General features: G+C 43.0%; 1 protein-coding gene across 23 annotated transcripts in view; it reads left to right on the top strand.

Annotated features, from left to right (window-relative positions):
- Dlg2 (discs large MAGUK scaffold protein 2) overlaps nucleotides 1-23,013 on the top strand; it is a 1,645,338-nt gene that overhangs the window by 1,346,234 nt on the left and 276,091 nt on the right. The gene's annotated exons all lie outside the window — the stretch shown is intronic.

The raw sequence follows: 23,013 nt of genomic DNA on the forward strand, positions 1-23,013 counted from the left end.
ATGGTTTTCCAAACTTTTTTAGCTACCAAATCCTTACCTAACAAATACCTTGAAGGGCAGTAAAGTCAGAAGTATGTGGGTAGATACTTTTATACTTCCCTTAGTTAACCATTTCTTATATATATTTTTAAATTTAACATACAGTGTAATGAGTTTCATCATGATGTTTTCATCCTTATATGCCAATTCACATTGATCTTTGCCCCCCCCCCCGGACTTCCCTCCCTTGTCCCACCTGCCTCATCTTTCTGGCCCCCTCCCAAACGCTCCAATCACCCTCCCTCTACTTTTAACTTAGAATTCTTTCCTTGCAGACGCAGGATAGTGAGCGCCATCTAGTGGTCAGTGTAGCGTACCGTCTAAATACATCGCCTGTCAGCTTGAAGCAGCGCTCCTTTGTGGAGACGTATTTCTGTTCCCCACCAGAACCCCCGTCCAGAAGTAGTTAAGATAATAAAAGGTTTTTAAAGCCATCACCTTAGGTTACATTTCATACATGTACTGTGAGTGGTCTTTTCTCTATAATTTCTCCTTTATATATTTTATTTCTTAGAGATTCATTGTAGAAAGAAATTCCAGGCATTGAACCATCTTCTAGAAGTATTCTCAGGGCAGATTCTAGGGCATTCATGGGGCAAATACATTAAGCAGCACAGTGGCCTCCTTGGGCATTCTTCCTGCAGAAGGAAACACAGAAAGGCTTCTGATCTTGATTGTTTCTATGCTTTGTTAGGGGAGAAATGTGAAACCAAGCATGTTCTGAAAACTGGAAACCCAGAAGCACAAGCCATCCCCTCCTGGGGCCCCTCTTGCTACTCTGTAACAGAAAAGACAGTGTCACATGGTAACACAAAGAAGCATGCAAGCTGCTTCCCTCCCTTTCTGTAAAGCCACTAATGCTGGCAGGGATGCCCGATCCCATCCCAATTACTTTCCAAAGCCCCAGTAACTTCCAAATACTGTCAACGTTAATTTAAGGAGTCAGTTTGCAACACATGACTCTGATTTGTGCGTTTAACCCCCAAAGTCCCGCTCTGCCCGAAGAGTCCTCTAATCTTGCTGGTTGTCAGGGAGTCCAAGAACACTGGGTCACACACAATCTTCCAGTCTTTGGAAAGAACAAGACTTTCATACTGTATCAGATCCTTTCTTGGCTTCTCTAAAGCCTTCCGATGGCTTTCCGCTGTCCTTAAATGCTAAAATGTTAATGTGGTAAACAAGGAAATGGAGGCTTCTGCTCACCAGTATGGCCTCATTTATGTGACTTCCTCCACTCTCGCTCACACTCCAGCCAGCCTGGGTTTTCCCCACCTCTAGTTGGGGTTACTGCTGAAAACCCCTAGCATCAGGCGTCCATACAATGACCAGTCACAGTACCACAACTGAAGGTGTGTGAGTGAGAAGGTATAGGATTCCAAGCAGCCAGGATTCCGAGTCACTCAGGAAGGCTCAGAGCAGAATTACTCAACTAGCTGTCGGAGACGCTGACCTCTCTCCTGCTCTCGAAGTCCTCTGATAAGGAACGTTGAGTAAATAGGGATCTTCTGCTGTCTAGAAAAGACTGCAGAGTTAGATTGACCATGCTTCTTTTGGGAAACATCCCCCAGTCTCTGGCATCGAATCTAGCTGTGTAACATAGAAAATAGGGGAAAAGCTCAATAAACTTAATGGGCACAGTGAGAACCAAAGTTAACACTGCTCCTTTGCAGTTCATTCCTTAAGTCCCTCTTATTAGAAGTGTCATCATCGTACATAATACAGCTCAAGTTGAAAGGATGGAGCGAAAACTAGCACAGCCGTGAATATACACACTTCCAGGCGTACCTGTGGTAGGTATCCCACAGGATGCCTGCTGAACTACACGGCTGTACACAGCCTTCTCAAGCCCAAACTGCAATCCGGGGAAACTAGCACCATCTTGTCTCAAAGCAGTATTTCTAAACCGTGTGTGTGTGACACCAGATCTGTGAGAATACTCCATGCAAGGTGTTCACGATCCGACAAGGACTCAGAGAAACCCAACAAAAATCAGGAGACCCTTAAAGTGCTCTCTAGTCCTGTTGAATTTAAGGACCTTTCCCCTCACGGAACACTGGTTATCATCGTATGAACTGGGTTTTGGAGATTCTGCCTTAAACTAATCTCTATAAATCTCACACATGTATTTACTGTGGGAGAAATAAGATCCAGACTGTAAAGTCCCTATAGAGCTTCTACTAACTGAATAAAGTGGCTAAGGGTTGAGGACAAAACACAGAAGTGTCCTCGGTGAGCGCAGCGCCTCAGAAGAACCAGACACGTGAAGAGGTGGCTTCCAATATGGGAAGCTTATATAAGCTGTCCAGACCCACTGGGGCCCAGTTTGGAGACATGGGAAGACTTGGACAGGGGCTGCTTTCCTAAGGAGGGGACCAGAAGGTGGAAGAAATAGAGAATCTGAGATAAAACACCTACATCAACTGGATAATCACTTCCCAGCAAACACTGTAGTAAATACTGCAGCTGCAATCTCTTGAATCCCCCAATCACTTGGTCGACTGGAAGGCTCAGAGAAATTCAGTAATGTCCCTGAGATCACACCAATTATCGGTACTGATGGGGGTATTTGAACGGCTATTGCTTCTGATTTCAAGCTGAGACCCTTGTTGCAACTCCAGACTTCAGAAAGGAAATTGAATGTGGCACTTCCTTTATGTCTCGAGACTGTCCACACTCAGTTGTCAGGGAAACACACACACACACACACACACACACAATGCTGCTGTAATAGAGCACTTATAAAGAGATGTATGAGCCGCCTAGGAAGTCATTGTGCCTGTGGTCTCCAAACATCTTAGTCTTGTCACCAGAGATCAAGACTGCCTCTCATTGACTTCTGTATCCCCATCAGCGAATCTGGACCCAAGCCATCAAAGGCCCTAAGTAAGCACAGGACAACTCTCCGTGGTATTATCTAGACCTCTAGCCCACTGACTCTGACTACCCTGAAGAATCAGAATATCCTAAAGTTTTAAGCTTTCCAGGTGATGAAATGTATTTTACCAGTTCAGACACATCTTAACTGGTAGGAAATTGTGTAAATCAGAAAAATATTAAATATTATGCTACAGACTTAAAAACTTAAAAAAATATTCCTTTTAAATTAGATTATAGTTTATTCTTTTTTAAAAATGGTCCATTTAGATAATAGCAGCCTCTATACAACCTAACTCCTCTTGGTAGACATTCAAAATGTGCTGTGGCAGCTGGTCGCAAAGGGCAGAGCTTACCAAGAGATTTCTGCTTTGAGAAAAGGGGCAGCCATCGCCTAAAATGGAGTGCCTTGGTAGCAGTTTTGTTTTGCCTCTGGATACTCTGCCTTGGTAGTTAACATCCCTCGTATTTATGTCTTTGCTCTCATTGCAAAGTCCTTTATACAAGCATCATGCCACCTTGGTTGCATCCTTTCAGGATATGTAGAAAAATGATCGCTTCCGTTTTTGAGAAGGAACTGAAGTGATTCCTAAGGTGGAACCAGACTGACCCCAAGCACGAGCTCCTTCTGTCAGCACCAGATGCTTGACTGTGCTGTGCTCAGCCCTCCAGTGTCCCTGGCAGGAGCCCACATACAGGACTTACCTGCTCGAGTTCTCGACTCCAAGCAGATGTTAGCATCTCTGGGTAATTTAAAGGAGCAACAACAAGAAAAATGACTTTGTTAGAGAAATAATCGATAGTTCATAAGATCTTCTGAAAATTGCAAAAAATGCTTCCGAGGGGCCAAATACTTGAGGGCTCTCCTGAGGCATCGATGCCGGCCATTTGCACCCAGGCTGCACTGCTCTGAAAAATCTGTCTCCTCTGTGTGTGTGTGTCTGTCTGTCTATCTCTCTATCTGTCTGTCTGTCTCGTCTCTCTGTGTGTATTTGTGTGTGTGTGTGTGTGTGTGAGAGATTGTGTGTGTGCACATGCAGCGCATCTTTGTGTCTCTCTGTGTGTCTCTCTCTGTCTGTGTGTGTCTCTCTCCATGTCTCTCTGTCTCTGTGTGTGTCTGTGGGTGTGTCTGTGCATGTGCGTCTCTGTGTCTCTGTGTGTCTCTCTCCATGTCTCTCTATCTCTCTCTCTGTGTGTGTGTGTGTGTGTGTGTGTGTGTGTGTGCATATCTAGTATAAGACGCTAGGTCCCAGTCCCTGTACATGAAAAGACTACCTGACCCGTCCAGTGTCTCTAACAAGCCAGGGCTGTTTGGGATTGTTTTAGAACTAGAAGGATTTGAAATCTTTGGGCTTGCAGAGCTCTATGAAAGGTATCTTTAGATCTACAGTGTTAAGACTTGCAATTGCCTCTTAAACAATAGGCATTATTTCTGGAGTGTGGTCTCCAAAGGCCCAAACCTGAGAGAACAGAAGGAGCGGAAAAGATAACAGACAGGGTCCTAATTGCTGGGAACAGCCCATGTTTTGTCTATTGCTGTCCCGCACATCAAATTCTAAGATTCCATAAAGGTTAAATCACATGCGGAAGACCACACAGTCAGAGTACTCGATCCTACGTCTGCCCAACTTGAAACTTGATGCTTTTTTTTTTCATCTTTCACACCAATTTTGGTATGTAACTCTGCAACTTCTAACCTTTCCATAAGTCCCCACTTCCTTTTCGTCCAATTCTGCTCAGCTAACGACAGTCAATACAGACATCTGCTCTGTGTGTGTGTATGTGTGTGTGTGTATGGGTGTGGATGCATGTTTGTGTGCCGATGCAAATTGCCCTGGCACGTTTGGAGGCCAGAGGCAGTCTCAACTGTCATTCCTCAGGTGCTGTCAACCTTGTTTTTTAAGACAGGGTCTCTCATTAGCCTGAGACTCACGGATTAGGCTTGGGTGATGATCCAGCGACCCCCAGGCATCTGACTGTCTATGTTTTCCCAGTCCCAGCACATCACCACTCCTGGCTTCCAGATGTGAGGTCACCTCTCCTGGCTTCCAGATGTGAGGTCACCTCTCCTGGCTTCTAGATGTGAGGTCACCACTCCTGGCTTCTAGATGTGAAGTCACCACTCCTGGCTTCCAGGCGTGAAGTCACCACTCCTGGCTTCTAGATGTGAGGTCACCTCTCCTGGCTTCTAGATGTGAGGTCACCACTCCTAGCTTCCAGATGTGAGGTCACCACTCCTGGCTTCCAGATGTGAGGTCACCACTCCTGGCTTCTAGATGTGAAGTCACCACTCCTGGCTTCTAGATGTGAAGTCACCACTCCTGGCTTCTAGATGTGAGGTCACCACTCCTGGCTTCCAGATGTGAGGTCACCACTCCTGGCTTCTAGATGTGAGGTCACCACTCCTGGCTTCCAGGTGTGAGGTCACCACTCCTGGCTTCCAGGTGTGAGGTCACCACTCCTGGCTTCTAGATGTGAGATCTCCACTCCTGGCCTCCAGATGTGAGATCTAGGGACCAGACCAGGTGCTCATGCATGCATGGCAAACACATCACTGATCGTCCTTATGAAAATGGAGATAACCCAGCTGAAAGGAAAATTCTTATGATGAAAATTCTTACATACAGTCAGTGGAAGAAGTGAAACACTTTGTATGTAATTACAACCTTATTTGGCAATGTGTGGCTCACTGAATCCCTCATGGTTTGTTGCTGTATTCCAAAGCCTGGAATGGTGTTCAACACTTCATGCCAGGATTTAAGGATGAAGGAAGAGAATCATGCTATCTGCGGCCCTAGACTGAGAGAAGTTAAGAAATATGAGAAGAAAGACAAATTCTTAAAGGACATAAGAAGGGAACCAGTGAAATGGCTGAGTGGATATATATTAATCCTGAAATTCACCAGGAAAAAAAAAGTTATACCATTTTAGCCAAATTTAAGCAAGCTTTTATTAAAAATATTAAATACTGGCCAAGAAGGAATTTGGCCAGGACCATCACCTGAAAACTTTCCAGATAAATGGCTTCAAAATATGTGTTGGTGAAGCTTCTAGGGGCAAAACCCATAGGCCACCATCCTTTACCATGAGGTCTTGTTGTTAGTTTTCATGAACACCAACTTCCAGAATCCCAGGAAGTTACCTGGTCCTTGGGCAGGTATTACCTTTCAAGGACTACAGTTCCCAAAATCCCAGAAAGTTGCCTGGTCCTTGGGCAAATGGAGATAACAGGTTACATTCCCCCCAAAGTTGTATCCTGAGACAACTCTTTGACTCTATGATAGGTACCAGTTTGCATTTGGGTCTAATAACCATTAGTGTAACAGTACCCAGATAGGAATTACTATTTAGTTACTATATCAATGACATAAGAGTGGATGGTAATTAAAGCAGAAGAGCCCAAGGTTGTGTGATGGATATCTTTTTGTTCTGCGTAAAGCAGGCCAAGTGTCCTATCATATTGTGGAACCATTTATTTAATGAATCTACCTTTTGGTAAATGTGAGTTCATTTTTCCTAGTATATCAATTGCCGTGATAGGTAGCTATTTGGTCCCCTATGTCAAGGAGTTTCCTTTTGACTTTTTTAGCCTGTTGTGGGAGCAGAGACAACAAGCTTTCTTCTGTAGCTGGTTCCAGCTGAAAAGGGTCTGGAAGGCTAAAAGGCTCGTCAAAGGCTGGGCAATGGGGCATTTATCAGAAGCATCTGATTAGCTGGTCCTTGTCAAAGGGCAGGGAGTAGTCACATCAGCTGGATGGGTTCACATCAGTTTGCAGCCAGTTCAGAGGCCTGCAGTTTGCAGGGTTTCCATGGATAGTGTCTGTCAGACAAGTGGAACTCTGCTGCAGTATAGACTAGGAAGACAAGTTAAAATTCAGAAACTTGACACACCTTCCATTTGGAACTTTTTAGTTTGGCCTGTGACGGGTGGATTTATACTTTATGACTTGTTGATTCCTTGATATTTATATGAACTTTAGTTAAAAGTTAGTTACTTTAGTTTACTTGAACTTTAGTTATCAAAGTTTACCAAAGGAGACAAACACAGTCCATAAAGAGACTGGGAACTTTCCTGATCCTTACATAGTTTACCATTATAGAACATAACAGTTCCAGTATGACTCAGTTTACTAATATAACTACAGCTTAACAATGCTAGCAAAAACAAGATCAGACATAAATCTTTATATCTGTCTGTTAGCTTGAATAAACCATGAATAAGGAGAGACATTCTCTAAGCCAGCGGTTTCAAGTTCTTTACCAGACTGCTTAGATCATCATCTTACAGTGTTGTTAGATAGGAGTTCCTAATTTTTAACCTTTTATTTATCTATTAATGAATATCATATAGTAACAAAGACGTTTTTTAATAAAATAGCATACAACGTTTAAAATGTCTGATAGTCTTGCATATTTAAACATTTTAAAAGCTGTTTCTTTAAAATATACAGTTTTATTTTTAATTTTTTGGTAAAAACTCTAAAAAATTTTTTAAAGTTTAGATTCTCTTAACTGTATGTTTTGGCAATATCAAAATCAAATTTACTGGTAAGTGATGGTGCACACCTTTAATCCCAGCACTTTGGAGGAAGAGGCAGGTAGATCTCTGTGAGTTCAAAACCAACCTGGTCTACAGAGGGAGTGCCAGGACAGCCAAGGCTACACAGAGAACCCTGTCTTGAGAAAACCAAATAGAAAAAGAAAAAAGATATGTCATGGAGGTATAGATTTAATACCTCATTAAACACACATTTTATAAGACAGGACAGGAATTATACATAATTTTTATTCCAATTTAACAGTATCTTTTGAGACCTGTTGTCTCTTTAGCTGGCTCATATCACATGTGTTGTTTTTTAAAAAATGTTGCAAGAACCCCACAGCAGTAGGCAGCAGAAATGCTGTAGGTCCCAAATGGTGGTAGCGGGCCATGTAGTGGCAGGCAGCGGGTTCTGGGAGCAGCCAGTCCCAGGCAGAGACGGCTGCTGGTCCCAGAGCAGTGGTGGCGGGCCATGTGGCAGCAGGCAGTGGGCCCCAGGCAGAGATGGCTGCTGGTCCCCGAGCAATGGCTGGTTCCAGGCAGAGAGACACATGGCGGGCGGGCAGAAGACAGAAACATGGATAGGCACAACATGCAGGGTGAGGTTGAATGTTTATTCAGGGGGTTATGGAGGAGGAAGGGTGAAGGGGGGGACAGAGAGAGAGAGAGAGAGAGAGAGAGAGAGAGAGAGGGCGGGGGGAAGAGAAGAAAGAGACAGAGAAGGGGGGAAGCAGAGAAGTGGGGAGAGAGGCAGAAGCAAAGCTGCCTCTCCGAGAGGAAGAAGGAAAAGAGGAGTGAGCTCAGGCCAGAAGTTGAAGATCAGCCTGCCTCAGGGGATGGGGGAGGGAGTGGGCGTTGCTTGTCTCTTAAAGGGACCAAAACCATAACAACATGTTTGCCCTCAGTCAAGATGGCAGTGAAGTCATAACACCCCACCTTTTCCAACCCTAGTCAAAATGGTGACCACTCACATGGCTGCCCTTAATTAAAATGGCAGTAAGCCACGTTCCCAGTACAGCCCCAACCCCAGGTTACAAGTTTAAGCTAACTTTTTGTTACAGATATCATAGACTTTGAACCATACCCAGTATGTCATTAATCTATAATCAAGACATATAGAACACAGTACATTTACATATTTAAGATCAGTCAGATACAAACATGTAGTGGCCACATAAAATTTATATACATCTAGTTGAGCCTGAGGCAATTTACTTAACTCTGTGTTTGTAACCAAACTTGCAGGCACAGATCCAGTTATACATATAAAATAAATAAAATGTTTCCAGCCTCGTCCAGTGTTGGAATTTCAGGAGAGAAGAACCTTGTGGGCTTTTCAGTTCAGTTTTGGCAGACGAGAGCCAGGGCTGCATCAACAGTGCTCAGTTGTGGGACTGTGGGATGCTCAACTCCATGTTGCCCTTCTCATTTCATGCCCCAAGTCATAATACACAAAGACAGACAGACACATAAGACAAGACATAAACAACAGAGAAACAAAAAACCAACAACAGGAAACACGAAACAATGACATTTAGCTATTAGAGTTCTCTGTTGCAGAGTTCCATGGGTTTTGCCTGTACAACTAAGTACCCATCAAGCTTAGCATCCATTCCAGGTTTCCCCACCCCTTAATCCACCATGGACCCATTCTTTAGTATCACGGAATTAGCATAATAATTCTTAGGTCTGTTGAACCCCAACTCCAAAGTGCCAAATCTCTTCAAGTACACTTTGTACTTTTCGGGGGCCAGCCTTGACAAAAATACATTTCTCCAGAGTGGAGGCATGAGAATTTAGAAATAAAGTGAAAAACATGAAGATATGGATGAAAATAATAAGACACAGAAACATACAGGATAGGATCGGGAGGGAGTTTTTCAGTGAGTACTGAAAATTTGCCCGTGTTTAATTTCCAACAGCTTACTACACCCCTGGCCTAAAAAGACTACAGTAACAGACAAGTTGTTAGCCACAAGCTACATTCATCACTCTCATGCCCTTGACTCTTGCCCTAGACCAAACACTCTGTAGGCAAACCACTCCCTGGGTGGAATCCCAAGTTATTTCCATAAAGGGAACTGGAACTTAGTTGGATCCTTAGATTTTGTTTTAGGTAGAAAACCCACTACTTCCCTTTTCCAGGGGCACAAGGGCTGGCAACTAGCCACACCTGTTGACAATAGTCTTGAGAGAGCAGAACTCTCTGATTCACAACTAGGTGGGACCTTTGTTTGAGACAGAAGTACAATAACCTTGAATGACCAAGATACAAGTCCCAAACTCTCTGACTTTTGGCCTCTTTGGGCCTCCACAAGTTCTTTGGCTCTTGGTCTCACCAACTTTGGGGCATGGTCCTCTGGACTCTCTATTTAGAAAAACATCTGGTGGTTCTAATTGAAATCCCAATTAACCAGAAGTAAAACCAAAAATAACCAGAGGTCCATGGGATGTCTCCCTGTGCCCTGGGGAAGGATATTGTGGGTCTCATCAGAGCCCTTTGTCCCCAGTAGGATACACCAAAACCAGAATCAAAGGCCAGGCCAAAAAGTGTCATAGAATTTTAAAAAGTTTTCTATGACTTACCAAAACAAAGGGGAACCTCCATTTTTTAAACCCACAGGGCAGGGAACCCTGATTGCTCTTTGGGCTGGTGAGGGAGGGGGACTTGATTGGGGGAAGGGGAGGGAAATGGGAGGCGGTGGCTGGGAAGAGACAGAAATCTTTAATAAATAAATAAATAAATGCTTGATATTTCTTTTTCAAGCATGACTGTTCATGGTAAGGGGTCCCTGGAGTCAGAGTGAAGAGTCAAACATCAGAAATTGGGGTGAAATTATCTTGCTGGGGCCTCCATATTTTAATCCTGAAATTCACCAGAAAAACAAGTCAACCATTTTGAACTAATTTAAATAAGATGTTATTAAAAATATTAAATATTGCCCAAGACAGGAAATGGCCAGGGCCATCAACTGGAAACTTTCCAGGAAAGTAGCCATAGTACTTTCCCATGAGGCTTTGTTGTTAGTTTTCAAGAACTCCAACTTCCAGAATCCCAGGAAGTTACCTGGTCCTTGGGCAGGTGGGGATAAAGGTTAACTTTGGGTCTAACATAAAATTCTAAACCAAACCTGAATATTGGTGTTCAATACCTTGAACATACATTGTAATGGTCTGCCCTGCCCTGTCCCTTTAAGAGACAAGCTCCACCCACTCCATCCCCCATCTGTTGAGGCAAGCAGATTTTCCTTCACTTCCAGCCTGTGAGTCCTTCCTTTCTAGCTTTCTCCTAAAGAGGCAGCCTCTCTCCCTTCTCTCCACTTCTCCCCTTTCCCCTCTCTCTGTTTCTCTCTGTGTGTTTCTCTCTCCCTCTCTCTGCCTCTCTCTGATCTGTCCCCTTCTTCCCTTCTCCCCCTTTTTTCCCTTCCATACCCACTAAATAAATATCCAACCTCACTCTGCATGACATGTGCCTATCCATCTCTGTCCCTCACCAGCCACGAGGCTTCCTGCCTGGGATCTGCTGGCCTTAGTGGCCATGGGCCACTAGGGGAACCACAGCATTTTACCACCACAGCTCCTTGTGGCCCTCTGCCTGCTGCAGCCACTCTGGGAATGGTACTGTTTTAGGTTTACCATAGCACATGATGAAAGGAAGAACTTACTCTCCCATGTTGGTCTCTAACCTACAGAGAGACAGACAGACAGACAGACAGACAGAGTAAATAATTATTTTGAAAGCTTAGAGAACTTGGATAACATACAAGAGAAATGAAGGAGGCCTTAGATAGAAGAAAAGAAGTTTAGGCAGATGCTGCACAATCACTCCAGGTGATAAAATTATTCACAGGCAGGAAATTCTGGCTACATTGTTTCCATGGAAACTCTCATCAGGGAGGCTCAGTCTCTGAAATTATCACATCAAAAACTAACTGCAATCAAAACAATCAGGAGCTGAGAGCTGCTCAACCCCAAATTCCTGATGCTTACTGAATATTTTAATTAAATTATAAGCCATAGGTGGGAGAAAGGAACAAGAGTTACTTTTGAAGCCATGGCTCGATGAATATTTGTGATGACATTTTAATTGTAAAGTTTAAATTGCAGGTAGAGAAATGAAGACAGAGTAGTTTTCTGGAAACTAGTACATGAGATGATCCACTGGAAGACAAGTTATTAAAGTCAGGAACATCAAGAGTTCAAAGAGGAGAGATTTACTTGATATAGAATAAATTCAACTAAAAGCCTCTTAGGGTAGGATTCAGATACGGGGAGAAATGGTCTCTCTCTTCCTCCTTTGTATTTCCAGAGTTTTAATGGGAATTGTGGATTTGGTTATTTTAGAGGGGAATTTTACATGAAATATTCTCTCTGCAGAATGAGGGCATGAGGGAGGGTTGTTTGTGTCTTGCTAATCACTGCATCCCAAGGCCTAAGCCAGTGCTAGAGACCAGCACATGAGCACAGGACAATACAGTTGGACACATGGGCGTGTAAGCACAGGGCAGTACAGTTGACACAGGGGCGTGTGAGCACAAGACAACACAGTTGGTGCAAAGGAGAAGTGAAAGAAGCCTTTCTCAGAAGTTTCTTGTGAACTCTTCCACCTAAACGTTCAGGTTTCTCGTCAGTTGTCTGTGCCGTCTAACATGAACCCTGTTGCCTCCAAGTTCCAGCATGGCTTTGGAGAGAGAGCTAATCAGGCTGAAACCTCAGGACTATGAAGTGACTGTGGCTTTCTGGGTTGAGCCCAGGCATAGCACTTTTTTTTCTTTTTTATTTATTTTTTATTTTTTTAGGATTTTTTAAATTTATTTATTTATTAAAGATTTCTGTCTCTTCCCCGCCGCCCCCTCCCATTTCCCTCCCCCTTCCCCAGTCAAGTCCCCCTCCCTCGTCAGCCCAAAGAGTGATCATTTTCTTTAACCAAGGCCCACAGCCTTTTCTGCTTCTGGTGACACAATTTTGAGAGATTGTTTTTCTGATGAGAACCTCTCCTGGCTTATACCCTGAGTCTTGAAATGTAATGATCCCAGGCAGCTACCAAAGCCTAGGCTCTCCTGCCTGAACCAAGACTAGCCTGTTACCTGTGAAATAGTCTGGCCAGTAGCATTCCTTGTGTGATCACAAAGACCACCTGTTTGTTCTGCTCCATGTGTTTTCTCAAGGCAACCTTGAGACAGGCAGGGAAAGCACCCTTATCACGGACAGGAAGGACTCGAGCCTGGCAGTGGGTTAGGGAGTAAGTTCTACACACAATGTAATAGGAGAGTCAGAAACCTGCATATTTAATTGTTCTTCTCTTAGATATTTTTCCAGTTATTTTCATAAACTGGCAGATGAACCAAATACTCCAGTGGAATTGAAAGAAATAGAAGGCAGCTGGGATTGTTTCCTGAAAATCCACAAGATGGCAGCAAAAGTTTTTGCACAGGGCTGTAGGCAGGAGGCTTTGTCTATGGATAGTGTGGCGTCATAGTGTTAGCCTGAGCTGTTTAAAGTAGACAGTTCAGTCTAGAAAAGATAAATTTTAAAAAATGGAAGTAGAATTGGTTTATATTTGTTTATTTTTAATTGCATAAGTCTGCTTTTAAAAACAAAACTCATGATGCTCCTGCCTCTACCTACCCAGAGCCGGGGTTACAACTATCTGTGGCCATGTTCAATGGTAGTCTCCTCTCTAAACAAAGCAGTGAGAACGAGACAGGAAAGCTGAGACTGGAGGATTCTTGAGAAAACTCAAAATAGAGTGGCTCCTTGCACACTCTGTGCTCTGGGTTTCTCTTATTTGTAGGAGGGAACGAGAGGAGCCAGAGAGAAATCAATCTTCCAGGTCATTTAATTTCTTTTTATTTGTTCTTGTTCGATATCTTCCCTAGAGGTAAAACTTCTTGATGGATCAATGGTGCCATGTAACAAATTAGAGACATGGTTATCGCCTTTATCTTTCAGGTCTCGCAGGCAAAATAAAATACATTTAACAATATACAGCTATTCTTCATGCAATATTATTTTCCTTCCTCTGCCTGGGACAGAAGCCAGGAAGGAAAGTACTTTTCTCTCTTTCCTTAGTCTATTCTTTGCTGAGCCAAAGTTGCCTTGACTTATGGGGATTCTTATTATTTATAGAAATAAATAGTTATGAGTTAGTTGTGCCTGGAATTGAGGCCAGAAAATCTTTCCAACATACCCTAAATGTAACTGTGTGCCCCTTAGCCCCAACATTAGATAAGCAGATAGCTTTTACGCTTAGAAAACCTGGTACTAGCTAAAAAGGAAAACAGAACAAAAAACAAAAAACTTAAAGTCAAATGATATCAAGTGATGGGTCTTCAGTTCTGAAATCCTTTGAATATTTTTTCATACTGTCCATTCTTGTCTTTCCCCTTTTCCTGATCTTTATAATTTCTATCATTATACCAATGACCATTGCTTTTGAAACAATCAACTTTCTTTTCTGGTTATCTGAAATAACTATATTCTCATCTTCAGTAGCCTATGGTATTTTTTTCCTCCTAGGAAAAGTCTACGGCATAATCTTAAAATGGTATATCTTGATTTTTGATTCCATCTAGAACTTCCCTTGGCAAATATCACATTCCTCTCTCTTTCTTCATTTATTTTTCTACTATTTCTATCAGCAAAGACCTTGATAAAGGCTCCAGAGTTACACTGCCACAGGGCATGCAGTGACCACTGGGCCATGTGTTACGTCCTCGAGAAATTTTCTGTGTTCTTTGAGAAGTAAGGAGTTAATTTGTACAGAACTAAACCATAAGGAAAGAGCAGAGCGATAAGGGATTTCTATACACCTCAGAGGAAGAACCGAACGGGATCTGAGTACTCCTTGCTCTCTGCCATAAGTCTAAAGCGCAATGCTTCTCTGGGTCTGAAAGAAAGCAGTGAGGTCCCGCGTAGATGTGGAAACAGAGCACATTCAAGACTCAGGAGTAGTCTGAACCAACAGACATGAGATACAGAGGATTAGCCAAGTACCTTGAATCCCAGGATAAAGAACTGAAGCGCTACACCGGCCAAGGAGAGGAAAATAAACTGAGTCCACATGTAGCCCAGTGTGACCCCGAACTCCTTGTCCCCCTTGCTGTTCTGCAAAACGAAAGGACGCCATTTACGATCGATCCCCAGAGCCCTCGCAGCTCCGCCATGCTAGGAATGTTTGAGTGTGAGAAAACTGAGTGATATGTTTTGAAATAATTTATTGCTGCTTAAACAGGCTCGTTGCTGCGTTTCTTTTCAATTAATAAAATATTTAAACCAAGTGGGAAGTAAAGGCACATGCCTGTGGTTTTTCAGAGGTCCTAATTTGAATTGAATCATCAAAATAAAGTTTACTGTATTAGTATCTAGCTTTCTCTTAAAATTCCCAGCCTCATCTATAACCCCCTTCTTTCCTCCACCCGACTTATTAACCTTTTACCCTTTGTCTAAAATGTTCTCCCGACCCCCATTTCCTTCCCCCAGAATAGATGGCTTCCACTCATTCTTCAGCTCTTTTCTAGATGGTTCCATGCTGTATTCCTTCCAGATGGTTCCACGCTGTACTCCTTCTCTTCCGGTTCCGACATGATCATAGCAATCAATACACGCAGGAACTCCTCCAGGTTGGTTAGCTCACTTTAATGCACTCCCCTGTCCGTTTTCTCTACACCTACCTCATTAACATGCAAAGTCATGTTAAGTGCTCCACTCTCCTCATTAGACTGTAACCAAGAGAATGTCATTCTTGTTCACCTGGCACATTTATAAATATCATATGAAGGCAATGAATAAAGTCAGACCAATATTTTAACTAAATGGATTCTGAGTGAAGGACCTCGGAACCTAATATTTGGCCAAGATTGCATACACATGGTGCATATGTAGTGAGAAGGGTCTGGTGTACAGATCGCTGGTTTTCTAAGTGTCGCCAGCTGACAACAACGTGTGTATCTAAGCTGACTTTCATGAATATTTGGAGATTGTAACCTCTCTAGCCTTTCATAGTAGTATGTCTTCCAATCAGCGGCCACTAGAGGGCAACATACTCACACTCTGACCATCCTTTGGGGCGGTGAGAGAATAGTAAAATGTTTTCCCTTTTTTTTTCCTGATTAAAATGTGTATGGATAGATAATCTTATGTTTGTGGTAGTTATAGGACCTGTGGGCTGCAGTTTCCATGATTATGGGTTTAACAGTTATAATTACCTTTCTAGTGTGAAATTAAAACCTAGATTAACTGTGATAATCATATCTCTACACGCTGCAAATATTATCTCACACGGGCCTCCTATCACACCGCCAGAGAATACGTTCTTTTCCCATTTCCAACAAAACCATTCAGATTCAGTGGTATTAAGTGAGTGTCTGGCTATAAGAAATCAAAATACCTAGAAAGACTAAGTACTTAGATACATTAGGCATTTCACGTTCCCTGCCCAGTCAGATAGCTGGGGAGGAAGGGGTGCCAAAGTCGCTCCCAGCAGTGTAGAACCGGCAGTGTGGCCTTTTAGGAGGCCGTTTTTCATGACACAAGATGCCATCTGGTGCTGCTGTTCCAAGGGTCTATCTCAGGCCTGTCTACAGGCATGTAGCCCTGGAGCAGTCTATGCAAGCTAGACCGTGCCTACATTTCAAAAGTCATTTTGGTTGCTGTAATTTTTACAGGGGAATTAAGAAGATTAAGGATCAGGACTATGAATTTTATTAGATTACAGGACAGAAGGGAAATTGATTGGTCTTAAAGAGAAAGCACTAAAGCAAGGGGGAAAGAAAACAGAGTAAGAATTAGTCATAGTGAGACAGGATCACACCTATAAGCCCCGTATGTTGGAGGCTGAGGCAGGAGGATTGGCATTAGCTTGCAATCAGTCTGGGCTTTGTTATGGGACTGTGTTTCAAATAATGAAAAACAAGACCCAGATAGACAAACATGGCATGTACTCACTCCTAAATGGATATTAGTTGTAAAACAAAGGATAATGAGCCTATAGTCCATGATCCCAGAGAAGCTAGGTAACAAGGAGAACCCTAAGAGAGACATATATGGATCCCCCTGAAAAGGGTAATGAGTCAAGACTTCCTGAGAAAATTAGGGGGCAGGGGGAGAAGGAAGGGTGGAAGGGGAGGGGGAAAATAGAAGGGGAAGGGAAGGTGGGAAGGGAAGAAGGGCAGTTAGGAGAAGAACATGAGGGAATAGGATACTCAAGAAGGAGCCCTTTTCTGAGAACTTGGCTGCAAAGGATGCCACTCATCGCAGTCAGCTTTTCAATACAGGAACTGCATGGCCTCACCACCATGCCCTTGAGACCTGGGCACGGAGAGGGGGAGTTTGTTCATGGTGGTAGCTGTTTGAGGCAGAATGCCGCCTGCACACCTGAGGCAGCAGCTATTGGTTACTGGGAAGGAAAAGCGCAGAGCAGTAGGAGAAAGGACACCTTGCATGTCACACAGTCTAAAGCCCTTTTCCTCACTCTACTAGTTTAGAAACATGCTGATCTCTCTGTGCCTCAGTGTCTTCATTTTAAGATTACCTTTAGTCTAGGTCTCAGAAGAACTAGCAATAGAAAGCCTAACCAATACCTTCTTAGTCAATACATGATCACTCAAGTTTTCTTTATTAACAACAGCCTTCCACGTTCAAATTCTGGTCACAGGCCAATTTGTAAAAGCCATTTGTCTGGAGTCTAGATATATCCCTATATCATCCATCTCTTTTCTATTCTCCTGATTCTCCATCCTGTTCACCTGTTAGTTACTGGAGGTTAATTTTGAGCTACAAACTGAACTATGGTGACGAGCGTGATTTCCCGGTGCTGTTTTCTAATTAAAGGAGCGTGGAAATACAGCTCTGTTCGTGTCCAAGCTCCGGCAACCAGCCGTGGAAACTCAGACTTTGCTGGGGAGCAGCATTATGTGGGAAACGACATGCTGTGTGCTAAAGTGGGAGGGTCGGGAAGGAGGGAATTGGTTAGCAATTAGAGATGATTCCTGTGACTGGAAAAAGAGGAGGAGGGAGGACTTTCCCTGCCGATGTAAATGGAAAATTTTCTGTTGCTTACAATATCCACTGGGGACTTCTGAAACGCTGAGCACGGCCAAGGCTGTTTTGTGAAGTCTTAGTAAACACTTGCAAGAGTGAAGGAAGAACCAGAGGAGAAGGCTTAGCAAGGGCAGTCATTGTTCCTCTCCTGAATTTCTTTTCGCCTTTTCCAAAGAGTTGTGAGATGTTTCTATAGCTCCCTCTAAATCTCCTAGTGCTCAGACATCTTTTATAAAATCACTGATTCTTGGAGTTCAGGCTGTGGTGTACCTCATCTGACACTTCCCAAAAGATGACACATTCAAGACGACAGGTCAGATTCAGGAAGCTCTGCCCAGCCAGTTGCCTCCGTGATGGGTTTCTGGGTAGCTCTCCTTGCAATGCTTCTCCTATCACTTTCTTGTCTAGTTTGTCATCCTTTCATTATTAGCGACTGGACTGGCCACCAGGTCACTGGCAAGGTAGTTAGTTTGTAATTCTTCTTCAGACAAGCAGTAGTGTGTGATCTTTAGAGTTCCTCAGAGTCAGGGAGGACACTGACCAGGAGCACACAAGTCTATAGCCCCTCAATAATAATTTATAGTGACCACAATTTGTGTACCATCCTGAGGATACAAGAAGAAGCTTAGAGCAATTTAAGAAACTGCCCTCCTGAGGGTTATAGTCTAATTGCTGATATTTATTCATACGGAAGATAACAAGTAGATAGAGGAAGCAAATAATAGAACAAGGTATGTAGTATTGTCTACTTTTAAATCAATAACTATGTCTAGACGTGAAGAGTGTGGTTTTGAGTGATTATATAGTCATTCGCTTGTGTATATAGGCATGTAAAAGACAGGACTATAGAAGGGTGTGTGTGCACTCACATGCATGTGTGTGTGTGTATGTGTGCATTTTTGTGCATGTGGAGAGAGAGGTATAGATCAGAGTTATATGTTCAATTAATTATCCATTGTTACCTAAAGGCAGGATAGAAAGATATCTACAATTTCTAGTACTGTTATTATTATTATTTTGAATTATTTTAATTGCTTAAAAAATAATAAGACATGGAAGGAAGAGAAAACTTTATGCGGTACTGTTGGCTTGCTTACAAGGCTGCTGACCAAGTGAGTAGCACTTGACCATCGCATGAGAACTTGACCTTGGAATGAAAAGAAGTGAGGGCACCAGGGAATCGCAGGAAATAAGAAGCAGAGTAGGGACCAGGAATAGATCCACAGGGAGGAAAGCCAGAGGGCGGCTGTGCTGAAAGCCAGTGGCTGCTGAAAAGATTGGCTTGGGAGGCGGAGGTGTGCGTGTAGAGTACTAAACACTAGAATTTTTGTCTGGATTCTGTCACAAAGATGATAAATGACACGGACAAGTGATTTCATTCCCTGAGCCTGAGTCAGAGCATTTATGACATGGGAGATTAGCTATGAAGAATTCTAATGCTTCCCATGTTAAAGATCACTATGGGCTGAAGAGAGTGAAGAGTTGGGACAAAGGCCTTATTCTGGAAAGCCTACGCATTTTCACATGGGCTGAAGAGATGCCTCAGTGGTAAAGAACATTTACTGCTCGTGCAGAGGAACTGGCCCCTTTTTCAAGCACTCACATGGAGGTTCATAACCACCTGTAGCTCCGAGTCCAGGTGATGTGACACCTGTGCTGGTCTCTGCAGGCTTTTGTATGCTTATGGTGCGCATATACTCGCATAGGCACATACTCATATCCCTAAAAATAATGCGTACATATGCTCATATATACATACATGCATAAACTGGGACTGGAGAGATGACTCAGCAGTTAAAGGGCAATTGTTGCTCTTGCAGGGAACTACATCCCAGTTCCCTGCACCCACATAGTGGCTCACAATGGCTGTAACTCCAATTCCAGGGAATCGTGCACCCTCTTCTGGCCTCTGCAGTCACTGTATATGTTTGATACACACACACACATTTGCAGGCAAAACACCTATAAATAAATGAATATGTTCAACAAGAAAAGACATTTGCGTATAACCTGCGAATAGGCGCATAGAAGAGGAGCGCCTGCCTCGTGTATCCGGTGAACACTCGCATTTGGAGAGGAGTAGAGTGGGTATACAGAGTACTCAACAAGGTAATGGGTGTAACAGGAACAGGGGGAGAAAGGAGAGGTAGAGATTAGCGGGAGGGGAGGTTAACAGATCAATTAGAAGCCCTGGATAAGAACAGAGAGGGTCAAAAAGCATGCGTTCGTGATGATGTTCAGAGAGAAAGAAGAAGAAATGAGGTTTCCTGCATGGAAGTATCAGCTAATGATTCCACAAGAAATAGAAAAATACAAAATCACCATTTTCAAATTTCAATCAAATAATGTTTAAGCAGGCATAATCTGTCGATACTTAAGGGAAAATGCAAAGTTGGGAAAGTATGTTGAGGAAAAGCATCCCGAAGAGGCTTCACAAAATTACTTTTCAGATTTGCTTTTAACAAAGAGAAGTTACCTTTTGAATGGAGAGGTGTTTGGGTACTTACATAGTGACTAACCCGGGAATTTCAAACAGCAAGACGGCCTCACTTATGCCTGCTCCTGCTATAATAGCATAAGCCATACACAATGTTACTTAGACTATGCTAAACACTTTTGATTTAATTATGATCAGACAAATAAGCAAATATACATTTTGGGACAGTCTGTAAACATCTGGAGTGACACCGATTTTAAAAAGTCAATGTCATTAAAGAAATGAGATTCCGTAATCTAGATTAGGGATGACTCATAGCTCCTAACAAAAACCAGATGCAATTCATACATACTGATCAGATTCTGGACTTAAGAAAAAGTATCTAGGACTCAAGAGATGGTTCAGTGTTTAAGAGCACTGACTCCCCTTCCAGAGGATCTGGGTTCAATTCCCAGCACCCACATGGCAGTTCACAGCTGACCGTTATTACAGTTCTGGGGGACCTGAGGCCCTCATGCAGACATTCATGTAAACAGAACACCAGTGTCCATAAAAATAAAAATAAATAAATCATTAAATTAAAATAATCCCTGAAGGCTTCTTAAAGAAGACACATAGGAAATTTACATGAATATATCTTATTTTGTAGCACAGAATTATTGTCAGTCTTGTTAGGTTCTTTTGGTAGAAAACGACATGGTCATAAAGAAAACATCTTTACACTGAGGAGACGCCCTGTTGAGGTGCTACGTCAAGAAGGCCTGTAAAATTATTCAGAAAAGGTGATGGTGGGTAAACCTCTGGAACTCTCTCCTGTATCCGATAGAAAGATAGGCAAGGGTTAAAGAAAGGAGTGGGGATACCAAATATTCTAAAGCTTCAAGAATTATTGGATCTCAGCGAATGTTCTGTTAGATTTGAGTGTACCATTTTCCAAGTTTTCTGTGATTTGAAACTGCTCACAATAAATTGGAAAGGAAATCTTTTGTAACCGCCCAGATCAATACTCAGGGCTTGTGTAGAAAATTAGCTAAGAAGAAGACAGCTAGGAAGAACAATAGATTTGTAGGCATTATTTCTCGACAGCAGCGGTAAATGCAGTCTAATTTTAAGCCTTGTTTGTTTAGATGCAGCAAAGAGATTGTAAAACCTAGTTAGTGAATTAGTGCGGCTAATAGACGGTACTCTGGGATGTGTGGTAGGGACCTCTGCTGCTTGCAAATCTGTGTGCTGGTTTCTGCAGAATTTAGACAACTTAATTTAACAAAGCTCATTTGGAACTGGACTATCATGTGAAAGATATGTTGGTGGTTCAAGGAACCCCAACTTCAAATTCCATCATTAAAACTGCTGCATGGTACAAGTTTTAATATTGGTATAGCTATATTCTGTGATGACTTAAAAAATCTTGTAGACCTTATTGTAGGCTTTCAAATGAAACACAATCAATCCCTTGCTTCAGCATTTCTCCTACATGTAGCCACAATAGCACAATCATTTACAGCATCCATTAGTATTTGGCTATGCACTCTCCCGTAGCCAATTCTCCATAAGATCTTACATCCTTACGTCTGTTTCTACAGACAACTAGAATGATACAGAAATATCCTTCTAAGATTCTTGTTGACTTAGCAATATATTGTGGACATGTTTCAGTTTCAGAAGCTTAGACATGTAAGCCACTCAAGTCACTCTAGTGGGCACACCCCTCCTTGAGGACCTCCAGCTGACAAGTTCCACCCACAAAATAATCTAACTGTCCTAAAGGCTGGACCCAGCCCCGCCCTACAGAATAAAAAGTCCAAGCTCTGGGTTTGAAATCTCACCAATCCCCATCCTGGAAAGCTACACACACACACACACACACACACACACACACACACACACAGATGCACGAACCCTTCCTTCTGTTCAGTTCCCCACTGCTTCTCTCCTGTGCAGAGGCAGCCACCTTCCTGGTTTTTTTCCCTCCCGATAAATCTCTTGTATGAGACTCATTGTGCAGTATGACTTTGTGGTATTCCCTGGCTCCTGACTGCCAGGATACCTTTCCATCTAAGCTGTAACACTTATGTTCAGTGACAAAACCCAGGGTATCCTCTCCTAGGGCCTGTATTTCTCCTCTGGGGCCTAAGCTGTCCTGGGACCCGATCCCTCTTCTCCAGTCCACCCACACACAACAGACTCTTCTTCTGGCTTACCAAATGCTTAGTAGGCCACCCACCAGTGGCAATTAGGTAAGTTTCCCTTTGGATTGGTGCAGACATTTCCCTGAGTCTGATGAACTGATCATTGAGTGTCCTGTACCTCTCTAGTACTCTTGGAGGCAGAGGTACCCCCAACAATGGTTTTTAAAGCTATGGCTGCCCCTCTTCACCTGACCCTATCCCTCAATCCTTGGAGTTGCAATCCTGCAGTTTCCTCAGGCCCAACTGGGCTATTGGACCCCTTCCTGCCTTCTTATCCTATCGTCCCTTCAGAGCTGCCTGTAATCCCAAAGCTATCTGACTTTGTTCTCCAACTTTTTCCTGAGGATGAAAGCCCCCTCCTAGAGCTCAGTTTTTGTCCTTACCTTCTGGCATCTACGAAAGCCCTGATACCAGGCACAGAGACTCTCTTCTGGCTTAGTCACGCTAAGTGTCCCTGTCTTAGTTAGGGTTTCTATTGCTGTGAAGAGACACCATGACTGCAACAACTCTTATAAAGAAAAAACATTTCATTTGGATGGCTTACATTTTTAGAGACTTAGTCATTTAGTAGGGCGAGATACAGTGACATGCAGGCAGACTTGGTGCTGGAGATGGAGCTGAGATTCCTGCATCTTGACTGGCAGGCAACAGAAAGTGGTATCTTACTGCCTATAGCATGATCATAGAAACCTCAAAGCTCACACCCACAGTGGCACACTTCCTGCAACAAGGACACACCTATTTTAACAGAACCTCACCTCCTAATAGCACGACAGACACCCTTTGGGGTTATTTTCTTTCAAACCACCACATTCCACTCCCTGGCCCCCAAAGGCTTGTAGCCATATCTTAATGAAAAATGCATCCAGTCCAACTTCAAAAGTTCCTATAAT

The sequence above is a fragment of the Microtus oregoni genome, unplaced genomic scaffold (assembly GCF_018167655.1).
Source record: "Microtus oregoni isolate MIOR12 unplaced genomic scaffold, Mior012 000000F_ref0000247, whole genome shotgun sequence".
NCBI classification, from domain to species: domain Eukaryota; kingdom Metazoa; phylum Chordata; class Mammalia; order Rodentia; family Cricetidae; genus Microtus; species Microtus oregoni.